The sequence below is a fragment of the Arachis ipaensis genome, chromosome B10 (genome assembly GCF_059453495.1).
Source record: "Arachis ipaensis isolate K30076 ecotype BB chromosome B10, ASM5945349v1, whole genome shotgun sequence".
NCBI lineage: Eukaryota > Viridiplantae > Streptophyta > Magnoliopsida > Fabales > Fabaceae > Arachis > Arachis ipaensis.
This window is the reverse complement of record NC_142435.1, coordinates 21,125,952-21,144,848: the sequence shown is the minus strand read 5'-3', so window position 1 is coordinate 21,144,848 and position 18,897 is coordinate 21,125,952. Positions and strand designations below refer to the sequence as shown.

At 37.9% G+C, this 18,897-nt stretch overlaps 1 non-coding gene across 1 annotated transcript; it reads left to right on the top strand.

Moving 5' to 3' along the window:
• The first annotated feature begins 16,530 nt into the window (after positions 1-16,530).
• Positions 16,531-16,638, top strand: LOC148579367 (small nucleolar RNA R71). The gene has a single exon (XR_015898326.1). It is a non-coding gene; the product is annotated as a small nucleolar RNA R71 (small nucleolar RNA).
• Positions 16,639-18,897: the final 2,259 nt, after the last annotated feature.

Sequence of the window (18,897 nt, the reverse complement as noted above, 5' to 3'; positions counted from 1 at the left end):
TGAGGAACAAGACGATATGACTGGTAAAAGTAGCATGGGGTAGCGACAGTTCAAGAGACCACACATGGAAACTAGAGGCAGACATGAGACAAAGGTTTCCAGGCTTGTTTACAGGTAACTAATCATGAGAAATCTTTTCTCTCTTGATAGCAAAGGTTCACCAACGTAATACCTAGATTACCTCGTGATCCTTATTGACCAGTTTAGGGAGTAGAATTTGGGGACAAATTCTTTTTCTTACGGGCGTGGTAATTCAACAACCGCTTCTCCCTCTTCACCTTCTGATGAATCCATATTTGACGATAAATTTTGGTTTGATTTGAATGGACTTCATCACATAAACTCACACTTATTTACTAAAATAGCATACTTTTGTTTTTTCTCTCTAGATTATGCCTAAATGTGAAAACATGCATTTTTGTGCTTAAATTAGTGATTTTAATCCCACTTTTATGCCATTCGATTCCATGACATATTTGTTGAGTGATTTTAGGTCCTAGAGACAAGTTTGGCAAGGCAAAAGTGGAAGGAAGCATGTACAAAGGGAGAAAACATGAAGAAAATAAAGGAGAAGCACACATTGGAGTGTGCGTACACACAAGAACCACAAATCCATTTGTGCGTACGCACAACATCCTGTGCGTGCATACGCACACGTCCCAGCACGTGACCTTATTAATGCAAATTGCTGGGGGCGATTTTTGGGCCTCCAGAGCCCAATTTTGGGACTTTCTGAAGTTGATTCTTCCTATATCAAAGAGGGTCTCACTCCATGTGAAGGGGGGGGGGGAGAAATTAGGATTAGTTTAGCATTATGTAGGTCATATTCTTAGTTTAGGGTTTCTTAGTTTAATTTCTTGTAATTTTTATGTTTAATTCTTGTTTTAATCCAGTTTCTTCTACCTTTCTTTATTTTATTGTCTTAATTTCCTTACGTTATCTTGTTAATTTCTCATTTTCCTTGCTTTTTATGTTTTTGAGCACTATTGTTATTTTAATTTACATTTAATGCAATTTATGTTTTCATGTCATTTATTGATTTATTGAGTTTCTATCTTTACTTTTCTTGCTTGGTAGTTGTACCATTTATTAATTCTTGTTATTTTATCATGCTTTCTTTTCATGCCCACCAAGTGTTTGACAAAATGTTTGGTTGGGTTTTTACCTAGTTGTTCATACTCTTGGTTGGGAAATTGGATGATTGGGTGAAATTGAGTTGTGGATGTCCATTCCACATTGTGTGAGGATTGTTAATTGATTTGGTTTCCCTTGACTCTAAGTGACCCACTAGTGTTGACTAGGACTTAGGGATTGGAATCAATTATGCCCTTTTGACTTATCCTCGATGTAGAGTTGACTAATTGGGATTAATTCACACACAATTACCATGTTTGTGGTCCAAAACTAGGATAGGAATCCTTAATTATCCAATTCTTGCCAAGAGTCCCTTTTATCATTTAATTTCCATTTGCATTACTTTCACTTGCTTCCATTTAATTTCATGCTTATTTCATTTATTGCCATTTTAATTTCTTGCCTCTTATAATCAAAAAGCCAAAATCTCCATAGCCAATAATATGACATTTCATTGCAACTCCTAGGGAAGACGACCCGAGAGTTAAATACTCTCGGTTAATATGTGTTTTGAATTGTGACAATCTTTAAAAATTAAATTTGATTGATGATCAATTGTTGGGTTTGGACTATACTTGCACCGGACAAATTCTATTTTTAGTGTGAAAATCCAAACCTATGCTTTTGGTCACTCATCAAATTTTTGGCGCCGTTGCCGGGGAGTTGTAATGGTATTGTTATTGGCTATTGTGCATATGTAAATATTGTGAATAGCTTATTTTTCGTTGATTGTGAATATGTGAATATGTTAATATGTGCATATGTGAATAGTTTGTTTTTGATTGATTGCTTGTTTTTGCTAGTTTTAGGACTTCATTTTATTTGTTCTTATTACCTTTGGTTTTTATTTTCTTTGGAGAATACAAGCTTGGGTGAGAGCTTCTCAATAAAGTCCAACTTAAGGACTCTAAATAGAAGTGCTAGGTGGGAGACATCCCATCATGGTAACATCTTTCTTACCCTTTCTCTTTGTTTATAGTCTTGTTTCATTGCCTTTTGCCTCTTTTAGCTAGCTCAGGATTAGCTTAATTTTGAGTTTAGATATGTTAGTTTGTATATGGATCATGATTTTGTGATGTTTTGAATGCTTTGGGGTTGAATTTTGTTGAGCTAAGGTTTAATACCTTAGAATTTTGAAGAAATTTTTTTTGCAAAACAGGGCATGTGCGTGCGCACACACTTGTGCGCACGCACACAACAACAAAATTTCACCTTCTGTGCGTACGCACTAAGCTGTGCGTACGCACACTAGCCTTTTTTCCCTCTGTTGGGAGTGCTCGCAAACCTTGTGCGCGCGCATTCCTTGTGTTTTGCGACCTGTGCGCGCACACGCCCCTGTGCCTACGCGCAACCTTCTTACTGCGCACCTTATGCTTATGCACCAGCTTGTGCGCACGCACACGTCCATACACTCCGTCAGTTGGGAGCGTTGGTACAGCCTGTATGCCTGAACCCCTCTCCTTTTCGCTCTTGTGCGTGCTCACGGACCTGTGTGCGCACGCACCCATGACCCTTCCACATGAAAAAAAAATTCACCTGTGCGTGGGCACACCCTTATGCGCACGCACACTCCTTAATTCCTCTTCTGCCCGGAGCGCTCGCATAGAGTGTGCGCTCGCACACCCTTCCCTTTTCCACCTAGCGTGCGTACGCACACGTACCTGTGCGTACGCACGCCCCTGTTTTCTCACTACTATACTTCTCTTCTTCTCTTTTCTCTACTTATTCTCTTCTTCTCTCTTCTCCTCTCTTCTTCCCTTGTCACCCTATTTTCTGCTTGTTCTTGTTCCTTTGTATTTGCATCTCACTTTTAATTTTAGTAATTATATTATATTTAGTTTAGTTGCTTGTTAATTAAATAATTTGCAAGTGTTTGATTGATGTTGATTGGGTTGCTTCTTGCACTGAGCATTAAAGCCTTGTTTGATTGCCTAGATGAATTGTGAGTTTGATTCATATGTTGTAGCTACGACATGCATTAAACTTTATCCTTGTTTGGCATCTTAAATTGTGCACTTTTATTTTTGTGAATTGAGTTGAATTACTTTATCATCATGATTTTCATGTCAATATAATCACATTACAAGGCACTTGTTTGTTTTTAATGCTTTGCATTTGTTTGAGTGACTTAACTTGATTGTTATCAAACTTATCACTTTTTGCAACAAGTACCTTGATTATGTGACTATTGCATTATGTGTCATGATGAACAGGTAGTTTATTTTTCATCATTGAATTGGTTATTGTTGATTGTGCCATTTTCTATTTACCTTGCGCTTTCACTTACACAACTTCAATATCCAATGTCTTATATAATCAATTCACTTGAGTTTGGTTACCTAGGGCTGCTTGTGGCTTAAGTTTTACTTCTCTTTACTTGCAACCTAGGCTACTTAATTGAGAAAATCATTCTTAACTATTTCTTTTGATTATGTGGTTGTCGTTTTACCCGGCCAATGTGTGTTTTCTAAATCGTGCACACTTAGAATACACACATTGTGTTCTATCATACCACACTACTATGACCTTTTCCTCAATTCATATTCATTTTCTTTCTACAGTAGCCCGAGCCCCTGGTGCCCACCAGCTGAAGGTGAAGCCTCACATCTCTTCACCCTGGATCGAGTGCATGCACGGAGGACCGTGCAACATTTAAGTATGAGGGAAGATCCGCAATTTTCGGGGCATAAATCTTTCTTTCCTAACACTTTGCATTAATTTCTAGTTCTTAGTTATTAAGTTTTGTGAATATTTGTTTATTATTGCATTACATTGCATTGCACTTTGTTTAGTTTTCTTGTATATATCTTAGTTTGCTTATAATTTTATTTGCATGTGCCTAGTATATTTTAGTTTGCCTTTAGTTTTGTTTGCATGTTGCCTAGTATAGTAAATAAGTTTGGAAAAAACAACAAAGAATTTTCAAGAAATCCCTCTTAGGGCATTCCATTGATTAGATTTGAAAACTTGTTTTTGAACTTGCATGAAGTATCTTTTTGTGGAACATAGAAAAGAGCTTGAACAAATACTTAGTGAGATTTGAGCTTTAATGGATGGTTGCACATTTTTAACCACAATTTTTGTTCTTGTGTGATATACTCCTTTTATGATTGTGATCTTCGATTTGCTTGAATTTTTTATGTCCTATATTTGTTGTTTTAAATGCATTTAGTATGATTGAGGCCATTTTTGAACTAAACTCACTTAACCCATATGGCTAACCCTTACATCTACTTTTATAAACCACTTTTTTAGCCTTTTAATTCCCCTTTTGTTCTAATATTAAGCACATCTTTTGCCCTAAGTGAAAAACCATTATGTCCATGAACTGTATCTTTGATTAGCTTGGGTTGAGGCGTATGTGTTATTCAAGTGTGGGGGAATTTTTGTGGAGAAACATTGGTGGTTAGTTTTCTTTGGGTATTCATTGAGAAAATTTGGGAAAATGGGTAAACACTCATGAATTCATCACTTAAAACATATGCATCTCTTTTTGATATTAAAAGAAAAAAAAGTAAAAGAAAAGAAAATAAAATGACAATAAGAATGTAAATAAAGGATGCATATGTGTGTGAATTGGAAAGAGGATGCATGAGTGAATGTGAGAAAGAGGATAAATAGGTAGTTAGGTTGTTTTGTTATATATATAGGATGATATAGGATTAGGTGGGATACTTGAGCTAATCAAAGATCCAATTTACTAAGTCCACTTAACCATATTAATCCTACCCTTACCCTAGTCCCATTACAACCCTCCAAAGACCTCATGATATTTGTATTCATTCATCAAGTATTAGTTGATTGTTAGATGACTTGCAAATCTTTGAAAAATATGATTAAATGAGCATTGAGTGATTAAGCCCTAAACACTGAGCGACTAGAGTGTAAACACATCCGGTGAGGGGTTCAATCGCTCAATTCTATGATTCCACCCCTCATATTGTATCTTCTTGCAAGTTGCTTGTTAGTTTGTGAAAAATTCAAATAAAATCTTTGAACATTGATTATATTGCTATATTTTCTTGTCTTGGCCCTAAGGCTTGTTTTGGATTGATTGAGGTTCTATTGTTTGTTTTTGCCAACCTTCATAGGAACCATAGTATAGATGTAGATAGATAGTATTTAGTATAGTTGCATGCATATAAGTAGTTGCATTAAATAAATTGCTTGCCCTCCTTTATCCTTCTCCATTGATTATGATTAGCATGAGGACATGCTATTGTTTAAGTGTGGGAGAATTGATGAATCCATATTTGACGATAAATTTTGGTTTGATTTGAATGGATTTCATAACATAAACTCACACTTATTCACTAAAATAGCATGCTTTTGTGTTTTCTCTCTAGATTGTACCTAAATGTGAAAACATGTATTTTTGTGCTTAAATTAGTGATTTTAATCCCACTTTTATGCCATTCGATGCCATGACATATTTGTTGAGTGATTTTAGGTCCTAGAGGCAAGTTTGGCAAGGCAAAAGTGGAAGGAAGCATGTACAAAGGGAGAAAACATGAAGAAAACAAAGGAGAAGCACACATTGGAGTGTGCGTGCGCACAAACCACTGTGCGCACGCACAAGAACCACAAAGCTATGTGTGCGTACGCACAACATCCTGTGTGTGCGCACAAAAAAAACCAGCATGTGTGCATACGCACACATCTGTGCGTACGCACACGTCCCAGCACGTGACCTCATTAATGCAAATCGCTGGGGACTATTTTTGGGCCTCCAGAGCCCAATTTTGAGACTTTCTGAAGCTAATTCTTCCTATATCAAGGAGGGCCTCACTCCATGTGAAAGGGGGGAGAAATTAAGGTTAGTTTAATATTATGTAGGTTGTATTCTAGAGAGAGAAGCTCCCCCTTGCCTCTAGAATTAGGGTTTCTTAGTTTAATTTCTTGTAATTTCTACGTTTAATTCTTGTTTTAATCTAGTTTCTTCTACCTTTCTTTATTTTATTGTCTTAATTTCTCATTTTCCTTGCTTTTTATGTTTATGAGCACTCTTGTTATTTTAATTTACATTCAATGCAAATTATGTTTTCATGTCATTTATTGCTTTATTGAGTTGCTATCTTTACTTTTCTTGCTTGGTAGTTGTAGCATTTATTAATTCTTGTTATTTTATCATGCTTTCTTTTCATGCCCACCAAGTATTTGACAAAATGTTTGGTTGGGTTTTTACCTAGTTTTTCATACTCTTGGTTGGGAAATTGGGTGATTGGGTGAAATTGAGTTGTGGATGTCCATTCCACATTGTGTGAAGATTGTTAATTGATTTGGTTTCTCTTGACTCTAAGTGACCCACTAGTATTGACTAGGACTTAGGGATTGGAATCAATTATGCTCTTTTGACTTATCCTCGATGTAGGATTGACTAATTGGGATTAATTCACACACAATTACCATATTTATGGTCCACAACTAGGATAGGAATCCTTAATTACCCAATTCTTGCCAAGAGTCCCTTTTATTATTTAATTTCCATTTGCATTACTTTCACTTGCTTCCATTTAATTTCATGCTTGTTTCATTTATTGCCATTTTAATTTCTTGCCTCTTATAATTAAAAATCCAAAATCCCCCATAGCCAATAATATGACATTTTATTGCAACTCCTAGGAAAGACGACCCGGGAGTTAAATACTCTCGGTTAATATGTGTTTTGAATTGTGACAATATTTAGAAATTAAATTTGATTGATGATCAATTGTTGGGTTTGGACTATACTTGCAACGGACAAATTCAATTTTTAGTGTGAAAATCCAAACCTATGCTTTTGGTCACTCATCAAATTTTTGGCGTCGTTGCCGAGGAGTTGCAATGGTGTTGTTACTGGCTATTGTGCATATGTAAATATTGTGAATAGCTTATTTTGGTTGATTATAAATATGTTAATATGTGAATATGTTAATATGTGCATATGTTAATATGTGCATATGTTAATATGTGCATATGGAATAGTTTGTTTTTGAATATGTTAATATGTGCATATGTGAATATGTTAATAGGTGAATATGTTAATATGTACATATGTGCATAAGGACTCTAAATAGAAGTGTTAGGTGGGAGACACCCCACCATGATAACATCTTTCTTACCCTTTCTCTTTGTTTATAGTCTTGTTTCATTGCCTTTTGCTTCTTTTAGCTAGCTTAGGATTAGCTTAATTTTGAGTTTAGATATGTTAGTTTTCATATGGATCATGATTTTTTGATGTTTTGAATGCTTTGGGGTTGAATTTTGTTGAGCTAAGGTTTAATACCTTAGAATTTTGAAGAAAATTTTTTTGCAAAACAGGACATGTGCGTGCGCACACACTTGTGCGCACGCACACAAATACAAAAATTCACCTTCTGTGCGTACGCACTGAGCTGTGCCTACGCACACTAGCTTTTTTGCCCTCTGTTGGGAGCGCTTGCAAACCTTGTGCGTGTGCATTCCCCTGTGTTTTGCGACCTGTGCGCGCGCACGCCCCTGTGGCTACAGACGCGACCTTCCTTCTGTGCACCTTATGCATACGCACCGGCTTGTGCGCATGCACATGTCCATACACTCCCTCTGTTGGGAGCGTTGGCACAGCTTGTGCGCCTGAACCCCTCTCCTTTTCGCTCTTGTGCATGTGCATGGACCTGTGTGTGCACGCACCCATGATCCTTCCACATGAAAAAAAATTCACCTATGCGTGTGATAAACCACTATTTTATGATTTATCTTGTGCTCAATTGAGTGTTTTTATCAATTCTTCACCCACTTATTCATAAGATTTGCATGGTTTTACAAATTCCTTCCTTATTTTGTGATATATGTGAAAACATGTCTCCTATGCCTTAAAAATATTAATTTTAATTATCCTTTATAACCATTCGATGTCGTGATCTGTGTGTTAAGTATTTTCAGGCTTCATAGGGCAGGAATGGCTTAGAGAACAGAAAGGAAACATGCAAAAATGGAAGAAACGCACAAAATGAAGTTTTGAAGAAAATGGCAGAGATGCGCACGCATGGACGACGCGCACGCGTGACGGATGCCACGTGCAGAAAATTGCAGAAGTTGCCCCCACCAATTTCTGGGCCCTTTTTTGGCCCAAATCCAAGCTCAGAAACACAGAATAGAGGCTGGAGAATGGGAGAATCAAAAGAGAGAACATTCATTATTCACAATTGTAGGTTTTAGATGTAGTTTTCTAGAGAAAGAGAGGCTCTCTCCTCTCTCTTAGGTTTTAGAATTAGGATTTCTCTTGGTTTATGGTTATTTCTTCATCCCAGGTTCAATGTTCCTTTACTTTAGTTTCTCTTCTACTTTTAATTATTCTATTACTTTAGTTTGTTTATTTTGCCAATTTGGTTCTTGGATTCCTATATTTAATTTTATTTCCTATTTAATATAAATTGAGGTATTTCAAATTTATGATTGCTTTCTTTAATTTATGCTGTTGATGCTTCCAATTAATCTTCTCCTGGTCAAGGCATTTTTATTCGAATAGATTTTTTTTCCTTTTGGATTTGGTTGAGTAATGGATGACACTTGAGTTGTCAAACACAGCTGTTGATTGAAAATTAGAAATTGCTAATTGATTTGGATCCCTCTAAAACTAGTCTTTCCATAGGAGTTGACTAGGACTTGAGGAATCAAGTTTATTAGTCCACTTGACTTTTCTTTATTTAGTAAGGGTTAATTAAGTGGGAGCAATAAATAATTCTCATCACACCTGATAAGGATAACTAGGATGGGATTTCCAGTTCTTATATCTTTCCAAGAGTTTTTCTAGTTATTAATTTAATTTCCTGCCAATTTATTTTCCTGTTCCCTATTTCAAAAACCAAAAAATATACCTTTTTCCATAACCCATAATAAATCATACTTCCCTGCAATTCCTTGAGAGACGACCCGAGGTTTAAATACTTCGGTTATAAATTTTATTGGGTTTGCTTAGGTGACAACCAAAACTTTTGTAGAAAGGATTATTGTTAGTTAGAAACTATACTTGCAACGAGATATTATTTATGGATTTCTTTACTAGCAAAAGTCCGTTCGTCAAAATGGCGCCGTTGCCGGGGAGTTCCAATTGTGTGCTTTACTATTGGTTATTGTAAATATTTTCTTTCACCTGTTTATTTGTTTTTGTTTTTGTTTTTAATTCTTATTAGCTACTATGAGTTCTCACCCCCGTCGCTTTGAGTTTGGTTCTAATGTTGTTGTAAGGAATGGAAGCTATAATGGAAACATGCATCAAGGTCAAAACAATCACAGATGGAAAGAGCCACGAGGATCTGATCAACCCTTTCGGCAACAACACCTTCCAAGATACCTTAGACAACGACCATTCAACAATGCATGCCAAGACAATAGTTATGGTGGACCTTTTCGTGACAAACCACCTCCATCAAATTACTATGGTCAAGAGCAATTCCGAGGTGCATACCAAGATGATAGATATGGTGGACCCCTTGTAGTTACCAACAAGCCCCATCATATGCCAATAAACCACCTCCTCAACATAGATTTGAACCACCATACTCACAAGCCAATCACAACCATTCACCTCCATATGACCCTAACCCTTATCCACCTCAATTCCAATCCAATTACTCCCAAGAACCACCACTTCCATATGCACCATGTCCATATCCGTCGACCCAAGAATCACAGGATTGTCTTAAAGAAACCGTGGATAAATTTCATGTAACCCTTCATCAATTGGAGCAAGCAATAAATCGATTAGCCCCCAGTACGAAGAAGACACTAGAAGCTCCGGTGAACAGTAAGGAGCTTGACTCTGTACTGGAACAAGTAGAGGAAGCTGGAATTATCGAAGAAGATGAATTGGTTGAAGACTTAGGAGACGCTGAATGGTGCACGAAATTGTGATGTCCAGGCTCGAACAATCCCTGGTAATGGCTCCAAAGCTTGGTGCTTTGATCTTAATTCATAATTGTCACAACTTCGATACAACTAACCAGCAAGTGCACTGGGTCGTCCAAGTAATACCTTACGTGAGTAAGGGTCGAATCCCACGGAGATTGTTGGTATGAAGCAAGCTATGGTCACCTTGCAAATCTCAGTCAGGCGGATTTAAACATGATACTTTATTAGATTAAAATAAACAATAAAAGGGATAGAGATACTTATGTAGATTCATTGGCAGGGATTTCAGATAAGCGAATGGAGATGCTTTTCGTTCCTCTGAACCTCTGCTTTCCTGCTATCTTCATCCAATCAGTCTTACTCCTTTCCATGGCTGGCTGTATGCAAGGGCATCACCGTTGTCAGTGGTTACATCCCCTCCTCTCAGCGAATCATATGCTCACGCACCCTGTCACGGCACGACTATTCATCTGTCGGTTCTCGATCATGCTGGAATAGGATTCACCCTCCTTTTGCGTCTGTCACTAACGCCCAACACTCGCGAGTTTGAAGCTCGTCACAGTCATTCAATCATTGAATCCTACTCGAAATACCACAGACAAGGTTTAGACCTTCCGGATTCTCTTGAATGCCGCCATCATTCTAGCTTACGCCACGAAGATTCTGGTTAGGAGATCTAAGAGATACTCATTCTAGCTTAATTCATGTAGAACGGAAGTGTTTGTCAGGCACGCGTTCATAGGGGAGATGGTGATGAGCGTCACACATAATCATCACCTTCATCACGTACTTAGGTGCGAATGGATATCTTAGAAGAGAAATAAGAAGAATTGAATAGAAAACAGTAGTACTTTGCATTAATATTTGAGGAACAGCAGAGCTCCATACCTTAATCTATGGAGTGTAGAAACTCTACCGTTAAAAATACATAAGTGAAGGTCCAGGCATGGCCGAGATGGCCAGCCCCCTTGATCTAAGAACAATGCGTTCAAAGATGATCCTAAGATCCTAAGATGATCAAAAGATGCCTAATACAATAGTAAAAGGTCCTATTTATAATAAACTAGTCACTAGGGTTTACATGAGTAAGTAATTGATGCATAAATCCACTTCCGGGGCCCACTTGGTGTGTGTTTGGGCTGAGCTTAAGTGTAGCACGTGCAGAGGTCATTTGTGGAGTTGAACGCCAGTTTCTGTGCCAGTTTGGGCGTTCAACTCTGGTTTTGGATCCTTTTCTGGCGCTGGACGCCAGATTTGGACAGAAGGCTGGCGTTGAACGCCAGTTTACGTCATCTATTCGTGGCCAAAGTATGGACTATTATATATTGCTGGAAAGCCCTGGATGTCTACTTTCCAACGCAATTGGAAGCGCGCCATTTCGAGTTCTGTAGCTCCAGAAAATCCACTTTGAGTGCAGGGAGGTCAGAATCCAACAGCATCAGCAGTCCTTTTTCAACCTCTGAATCTGATTTCTGCTCAAGTCCCTCAATTTCAGCCAGAAAATACCTGAATTCACAGAAAAACACACAAACTCATAGTAAAGTCCAGAAATGTGAATTTAACATAAAAACTAAGGAAAACATCCCTAAAAGTAACTAGATCCTACTAAAAACATACTAAAAACAATGCCAAAAAGCGTATAAATTATCCGCTCATCACAACACCAAACTTAAATTGTTGCTTGTCCCCAAGCAACTGAAAATCAAATAGGATAAAAAGAAGAGAATATACTATAAATTCCAAACTATCAATGAAACATAGCTTCAATCATATGAGCGGGACTTATAGCTTTTTGCCTCTTGAATAGTTTTGGCATCTCACTTTATCTATTGAAGTTTAGAATGATTGGCATCTTTAGGAACTTCAGATTTCAGATAGTGTTATTGATTCTCCTAGTTCAGTATGATGATTCTTGAACACAGCTATTTTATGAGTCTTGCCCGTGGCCCTAAGCACTTTGTTTTCCAGTATTACCACCGGATACATAAATGCCACAGACACATAATTGGGTGAACCTTTTCAGATTGTGACTCAGCTTTGCTAGAGTCCCCAATTAGAGGTGTCCAGGGTTCTTAAGCACACTCTTTTGTTGCTTTGGACCTTGACTTTAACCGCTCAGTCTCAAGTTTTCACTTGACACCTACACGCCACAAGCACATGGTTAGGGACAGCTTGGTTTAGCCGCTTAGACCAGGATTTTATTCCTTTAGGCCTTCCTATCCACTGATGCTCAAAGCCTTGGGATCCTTTTTATTTGCCCTTGCCTTTTGGTTTTAAGGGTTATTGGCTTTTTGCTCTTGCCTCTTGGTTTTAAGAGCTTTTGGCTTTTTCTGCTTGCTTTTTCTTTTTCTTTTTATTTTTTATTTTTTTTTTCGCCTATTTTTTTCTTTTTTCTTCTTTTTTTTTTCTGCAAGCTTTGTTCTTTGCTGCTTTTTCTTGCTTCAAGAATCATTTTTATGATTTTTCAAATTATCAAATAACATGTCTCCTAGTCATCATTCTTTCAAGAGCCAACATATTTAACATTCTTAAACAACAACTTCAAAAGACATATGCACTGTTCAAGCATACATTCAGAAAACAAGAAGCATTGTCACCACATCAATATAATTAAACTAAGTTCAAGGATAAATTCGAAACTCATGTACTTCTTGTTCTTTTGAATTAAAACATTTTTTCATTTAAGAGAGGTGATGGATTCATAGGACATTCATATCTTTAAGACAAAGTTACTAACTACTAATGATCATGTAGTGAAGACACAAACATAGATAAGCACATAACATAGAAAACGAAAAACAGAAGAAAGAAGAACAAGGAATGAATCCACCTTAGTGATGGTGGCGTTTCCTTCTTGAGGAACCAATGATGTCCTTGAGCTCTTCTATGTCTCTTCCTTGTCTTTGTTGCTCCTCCCTCATTGCTTTTTGATCTTCTCTTATTTCATGAAGCATGATGGAGTGCTCTTGATGTTCCACCCTTAGTTGTCCCATATTGGAACTCAATTCTTCTAGGGAGGTGTTGATGTGCTCCCAATAGTTTTGTGGAGGAAAGTGCATTTGAGGCATTTCCGGAATCTCATGGTGATGAGCTTCTTGCGCCTCTTGAGCTCCATGACTGGGCTCTCTTGCTTGCTCCATCTTTTTCTTAGTGATGGGCTTGTCCTCTTTGATGAGGATATCTCCCTCTATGTCAATCCCAACTGAATTGCATAGGTGGCAAATGAGGTGAGGAAAGGCTAACCTTGCCATAGTGGAAGACTTGTCAGCCACCTTGTAGAGTTCTTGAGGTATAATCTCATGAACTTCCACCTCTTCTCCAATCATGATGCTATGGATCATGATGGCCCGGTCTATAGTAACTTCAGACCGGTTGCTAGTGGGAATGATTGAGCATTGAATAAACTCCAACCATCCTCTAGCTATAGGCTTGAGGTCCAATCTTCTTAGTTGAACCGGCTTGCCTTTGGAGTTAATCTTCCATTGAGCTCCTTCTACACATATGTCCATAAGGACTTGGTCCAACCTTTGATCAAAGTTGACTCTCCTTGTGTAGGGGCGTGCGTTCTCTTCCATGTATGGCAAGTTGAACGCCAACCTCACATTCTCCGGACTAAAATCTAAGTATTTCCCCCGAACCATTGTAACATAGTTCTTTGGATCCGGGTTCTTACTTTGATCATGGTTCTTGGTGATCCATGCATTGGCATAGAACTCTTGAACCATTAAGATGCCGACTTGATGGATGGGATTTGTTAGAACTTCCCAACCTCTTCTTTGAATTTCATGTCGGATCTCCAGATACTCATTTCTTTTGAGTTTAAAAGGGACCTCAGGGATCACCTTTTTCTTGGCCACAACATCATAGAAGTGGTCTTGATGGGCTTTGGAGATGAACCTTTCCATCTCCCATGACTCGGATGTGGAAGCTTTTGTCTTCCCTTTCCCTCTTCTAGAGGATTCTCCGGTCTTGGGTGCCATCAATGGTAATGGAAAAACAAAAAGCTATGCTTTTACCACACCAAACTTAGAATATTGCTCGCCCTCGAGCAATAAACAAAAGGATAGATGAAGAAGAAGAAGAAATGGAGGAGAGGGAGAGGGTGATGTGGTTCGGCCAAGAAGGGTATAGAGGGGTTGTGTTGTGTGAATTTGATGAAGAATGGGGGGCTTTATATAGGGAAGGGAAGGGGGGGAGGTGTCGGCCATATGGGTGGGTTTGGGTGGATGTGAGTGGTGAAGGTTTAGTGGGGAAGAGAGATTGATGTGATTGGTGAGGGGTTTTTAGGGAAGAGTGTTTATGGGGTTGTGTGAAAGAGAGTGGTGAGAAGAAGTGAGTGGAGGTAGGTGGGGATCCTGTGGGGTCCACAGATCCTGAGTGGATCCTGTGGGGTCCACAGATCCTGAGGTGTTCAAGGATTTACATCCCTGCACCCATTAGGCATGTAAAAATGCCTTTGTATCCAACTCTGGGCGTTCAGCGCCAGGTTGGTGGCCATTTTGGGCGTTCAACGCCCATCTGTGTGCCATTTCTGGCGTTGAACGCCAGAACCATGCCTGTTCTGGCGTTCAGCGCCCAGAAGCTGCCCATTTTGGGCGTTCAGCGCCAGAACCATGCTCTGTTCTGGCGCTGAACGCCAGACAGATGCTCCTCCAGGGTGTAATTTTTCCTCTGCTGTTTTTGATTCCGTTTTCAATTTTTATATTTATTTTGTGACTCCACATGATCATGAACCTAAGAAACATGAAAAACAATAAAAATAAGAATTAGATAAACATTGGGTTGCCTCCCAACAAGCGCTTCTTTAATGTCAATAGCTTGACAGTGGGCTCTCATGGAGCCTCACAGATGTGCAGAGCTTTGTTGAGACTCTCCAACACTAAACTTAGAGTTTGGATATGGGAGTTCAACACCAAACTTAGAGTTTGGTTGTGGCCTCCCAACACCAAACTTAGAAGTTGACTGTGGGGGCTCTGGTTGACTCTGCTTGGAGAGAAGCTTTTCCTGCTTCCTCTCCATGGTTGCAGAGGGAGATCCTTGAGTTTTGAATACAAGGGAGTTCTCATTCCATTGAAGGACTATTTCACCTCTGTCAACATCAATCACAGCTCTTGCTGTGGCCAGGAAAGGTCTTCCTAGGATGATGGATTCATCCTCTTCCTTTCCAGTATCCAGGACTATGAAATCAGTAGGTATGTAAAGGCCCTCAACCTTTACTAATATATCTTCTACTTGTCCATAAGCCTGTCTTCTTGAGCTGTCTGCCATCTCTAGTGAGATTTTAGCAGCTTGCACCCCATAGATTCCCAGTTTCTCTATTACAGAGAGGGGCATGAGGTTTATTCCTGAACCAAGGTCACACAGAGCCTTAAAGATCATGGTGCCTATGGTACAGGGTATTATGAACTTTCCAGGATCCTGTCTCTTCTGAGGCAATGTCAGTTGATCCAGATCACTTAGTTCATTGATGAACAAGGGAGGTTCAACTTCCCAAGCATCAATGCCAAACAATTTGGCATTCAGCTTCATGATTGCACCAAGAAACTTGGCAGTTTGCTCTTCAGTGACATCCTCATTCTCTTCAGAAGAGGAATACTCATCAGAGCTCATGAAGGGCATAAGGAGGTTCAATGGAAGCTCTATGGTCTCTAGATGAGCCTCAGAGTCCTTTGGTTCCCCAGAGGGAAGCTCCTTATTGATCACTGGACGTCCCAGGAGGTCTTCCTCCTTGGGATTCACGTCCTCTCCTCTCCTCACAGGTTCGGCCATGGCGCTTATGTCAATGGCCTTGCACTCTCCTTTTGGGTTCTCTTCTGTATTGCTTGGGAGAGTACTAGGAGGGATTTCAGTGATCCTTTTACTCAGCTGGCCCACTTGTGCTTCCAGATTTCTAATGGAAGACCTTGTTTCATTCATGAAACTTACAGTGGCCTTAGATAGATCAGAGACTAGATTTGCTAAATTAGAAGCATTTTGTTCAGAGTTCTCTGTCTGTTGCTGAGTTGATGATGGAAAAGGCTTGCTATTGCTAAACCTGTTTCTTCCACCATTATTAAAGCCTTGTTGGGGCTTTTGATCCTTCCATGAGAAATTTGGATGATTTCTCCATGTTGAGTTATAGGTGTTTCCATAAGGTTCACCTAAGTAATTTACCTCTGCTATTGCAGGGTTCTCAGGATCATAGGCTTCTTCTTCAGAAGATGCCTCTTGAGTACTATTGGATGCAGCTTGCATTCCATTCAGACTCTGAGAGATCATATTGACTTGCTGAGTCAATATTTTATTCTGAGCCAATATGGCATTCAGAGTATCAACTTCAAGAACTCCCCTCTTCATAGGCGTCCCATTACTCACAGGATTCCTTTCAGAGGTGTACATGAACTGGTTATTAGCAACCATGTCAATGAGTTCTTGAGCTTCTGCAGGCGTTTTCTTTAGGTGAATGGATCCACCTACAGAAGTGTCCAGTGACATCTTTGATAGCTCAGATAAACCATCATAGAATATATCCAGGATGGTCCATTCTGAAAGCATGTCAGAAGGACACTTTTTGGTCAACTGTTTGTATCTTTCCCAAGCTTCATAGAGAGATTCACCTTCTTTCTGTCTGAAGGTTTGAACATCAGCTCTAAGCCTGCTCAGCTTTTGAGGAGGAAAGTACTTGGCTAAGAAAGCCGTGACCAGCTTATCCCAAGAGTTCAGGCTGTCTTTAGGTTGAGAATCCAACCATAATCTAGCTCTGTCTCTTACAGCAAAAGGGAAAAGCATGAGCCTGTAGACTTTAGGATCTACTCCATTAGTCTTAACAGTATCACATATCTGCAAGAATTCAGTTAAGAACTGAAAAGGATCTTCAGATGGAAGTCCATGAAACTTGCAGTTCTGCTGCATCAGAGAAACTAATTGAGGTTTCAGCTCAAAGTTGTTTGCTCCAATGGCAGGAATGGAGATGCTTCTTCCATGTAAATTGGAATTAGGTGCAGTGAAGTCACCAAGCATCTTCCTTACATTATTATTATTTTCGGCTGCCATCTCCTCTGCCTGTTCGAAAATTTCTGAAAGGTTATCTCTGGATTGTTGTATTTTAGCTTCTCTTAATTTTCTCTTCAGAGTCCTTTCAGGTTCTGGATCTGCTTCCACAAGAATGTTCTTATCCTTGCTCCTGCTCATATGACAAGGAAGAATGGCCAGAAAAATGATAATAATAATAGAGATCCTTTATACCACAGTATAGGGATCCCTTTGTGAGTGGAAGAGAAGGGGGAGACAAAGAATGTAATATAAAGGAAGAAACACAACTGTGAGAATGGAAGAGATGTGAGATGAGATGTTAGGATATGAATGAATAAATAGAATAGGATGGGGGAGGGATAATTTTCAAAAATTATTTTGAAAAAGAGTTAGTGATTTTTGAAAAATGGTTTTTGAAAATTGTTAGAAATTTTCGAAAAATTTTTAAAATTTAAAAATAAAAATAATTAGTTAATAAAAGAAGAAATTTTTGAAAAAGAGGGAAGATATTTTCGAAAATTAGAGAGAGAGAGTTAGTTAGGTAGTTTTGAAAGAGTTAAGAAACAAACAAAAAGTTAGTTAGTTAGTTGAAACAAATTTTGAAAAGATAAGAAGTTAGGAAGTTAGAAAAGATATTTTGAAAAGATATTTTTGAAAAAGATAAGATAAGAAGATATTTTTGAAAAGATATGATAGAGATTAGTTTTTGAAAAAGATTTGATTTTTAAAATCACAATTAATGACTTGATTCATAAGAAATCACAAGATATGATTCTAGAACTTAAAGTTTGAATCTTTCTTAACAAGCAAGTAACAAACTTCAAATTTTTGAATCAAAACATTAATTGATTAGTTATTTTCAAAAATTTAATACAAAAATAAGAAAAAGATTTTTGAAAAATATTTTTGGAATTTTCGAAAACAACTAATAATTTTGAAAAAGATTTGGTTTTTGAAAAAGATTTTGAAGAAGATAAGATTTTCAAATTGAAAATTTGATTTGACTCATGAGAAACAATTTGATTTTAAAAATTTTTGAAAAAGTCAATCCAAATTTTCGAATTTGAGGAGAGAAAAAAGGAAAGATATATTTTTTATTTTTGAAATTTTTATGAAAAACATGAAAATTATGCAATGCATGAAATTTTTAGATCAAAACAATGAATGCATGCAAGGATGCTATGAATGTCAAGATGAACACCAAGAACACTATGAATGTCATGATGAACATCAAGAACATATTTTTGAAAAATTTTTAATGCAAAGAAAACATGCAAGACACCAAACTTAGAATTCTTTAATGCTTAGGCACTAAGAATTCAAAAATGCATATGATAAACATGAAAAGACACAAAACAAAAAATCATCAAGATCAAACAAGAAGACTTACCAAGAACAACTTGAAGATCATGAAGAACACTATGAATGCATGATATTTTCGAAAAAAATGCAAGATGCTTATGCAAGTGACACCAAACTTATAATGTGACTCAAGACTCACACAAGAAAAAAAATATTTTTTGATTTTTATGATTTTCTAAATTTTTTTTTTTGGATTTTTATTTTATATTTTTCGAAAATTATATAAAAAAGAAAAAATAAGCATTCCAAAATTTTTAATATGAATTCCAGGAATCTTGCCATGTTAGTCTAAAGTTTCAGTCCAGGAATTAGACATGGCTCACTAGCCAGCCAAGCTTTCAAAGAAAGCTCCAGTCCAAAACACTAGACATGGCCAATGGCCAGCCAAGCTTCAGCAGGTAGATCAGGAACAGTAGCAGGTGGATTAGCTCCAACTAGCTTGCTCTTGATAACTAATTGCTGCCTCAGTCCAAATGAATTTAGACATGGCTTTACAGCCAGCCAGGCTGCAACATATAATTA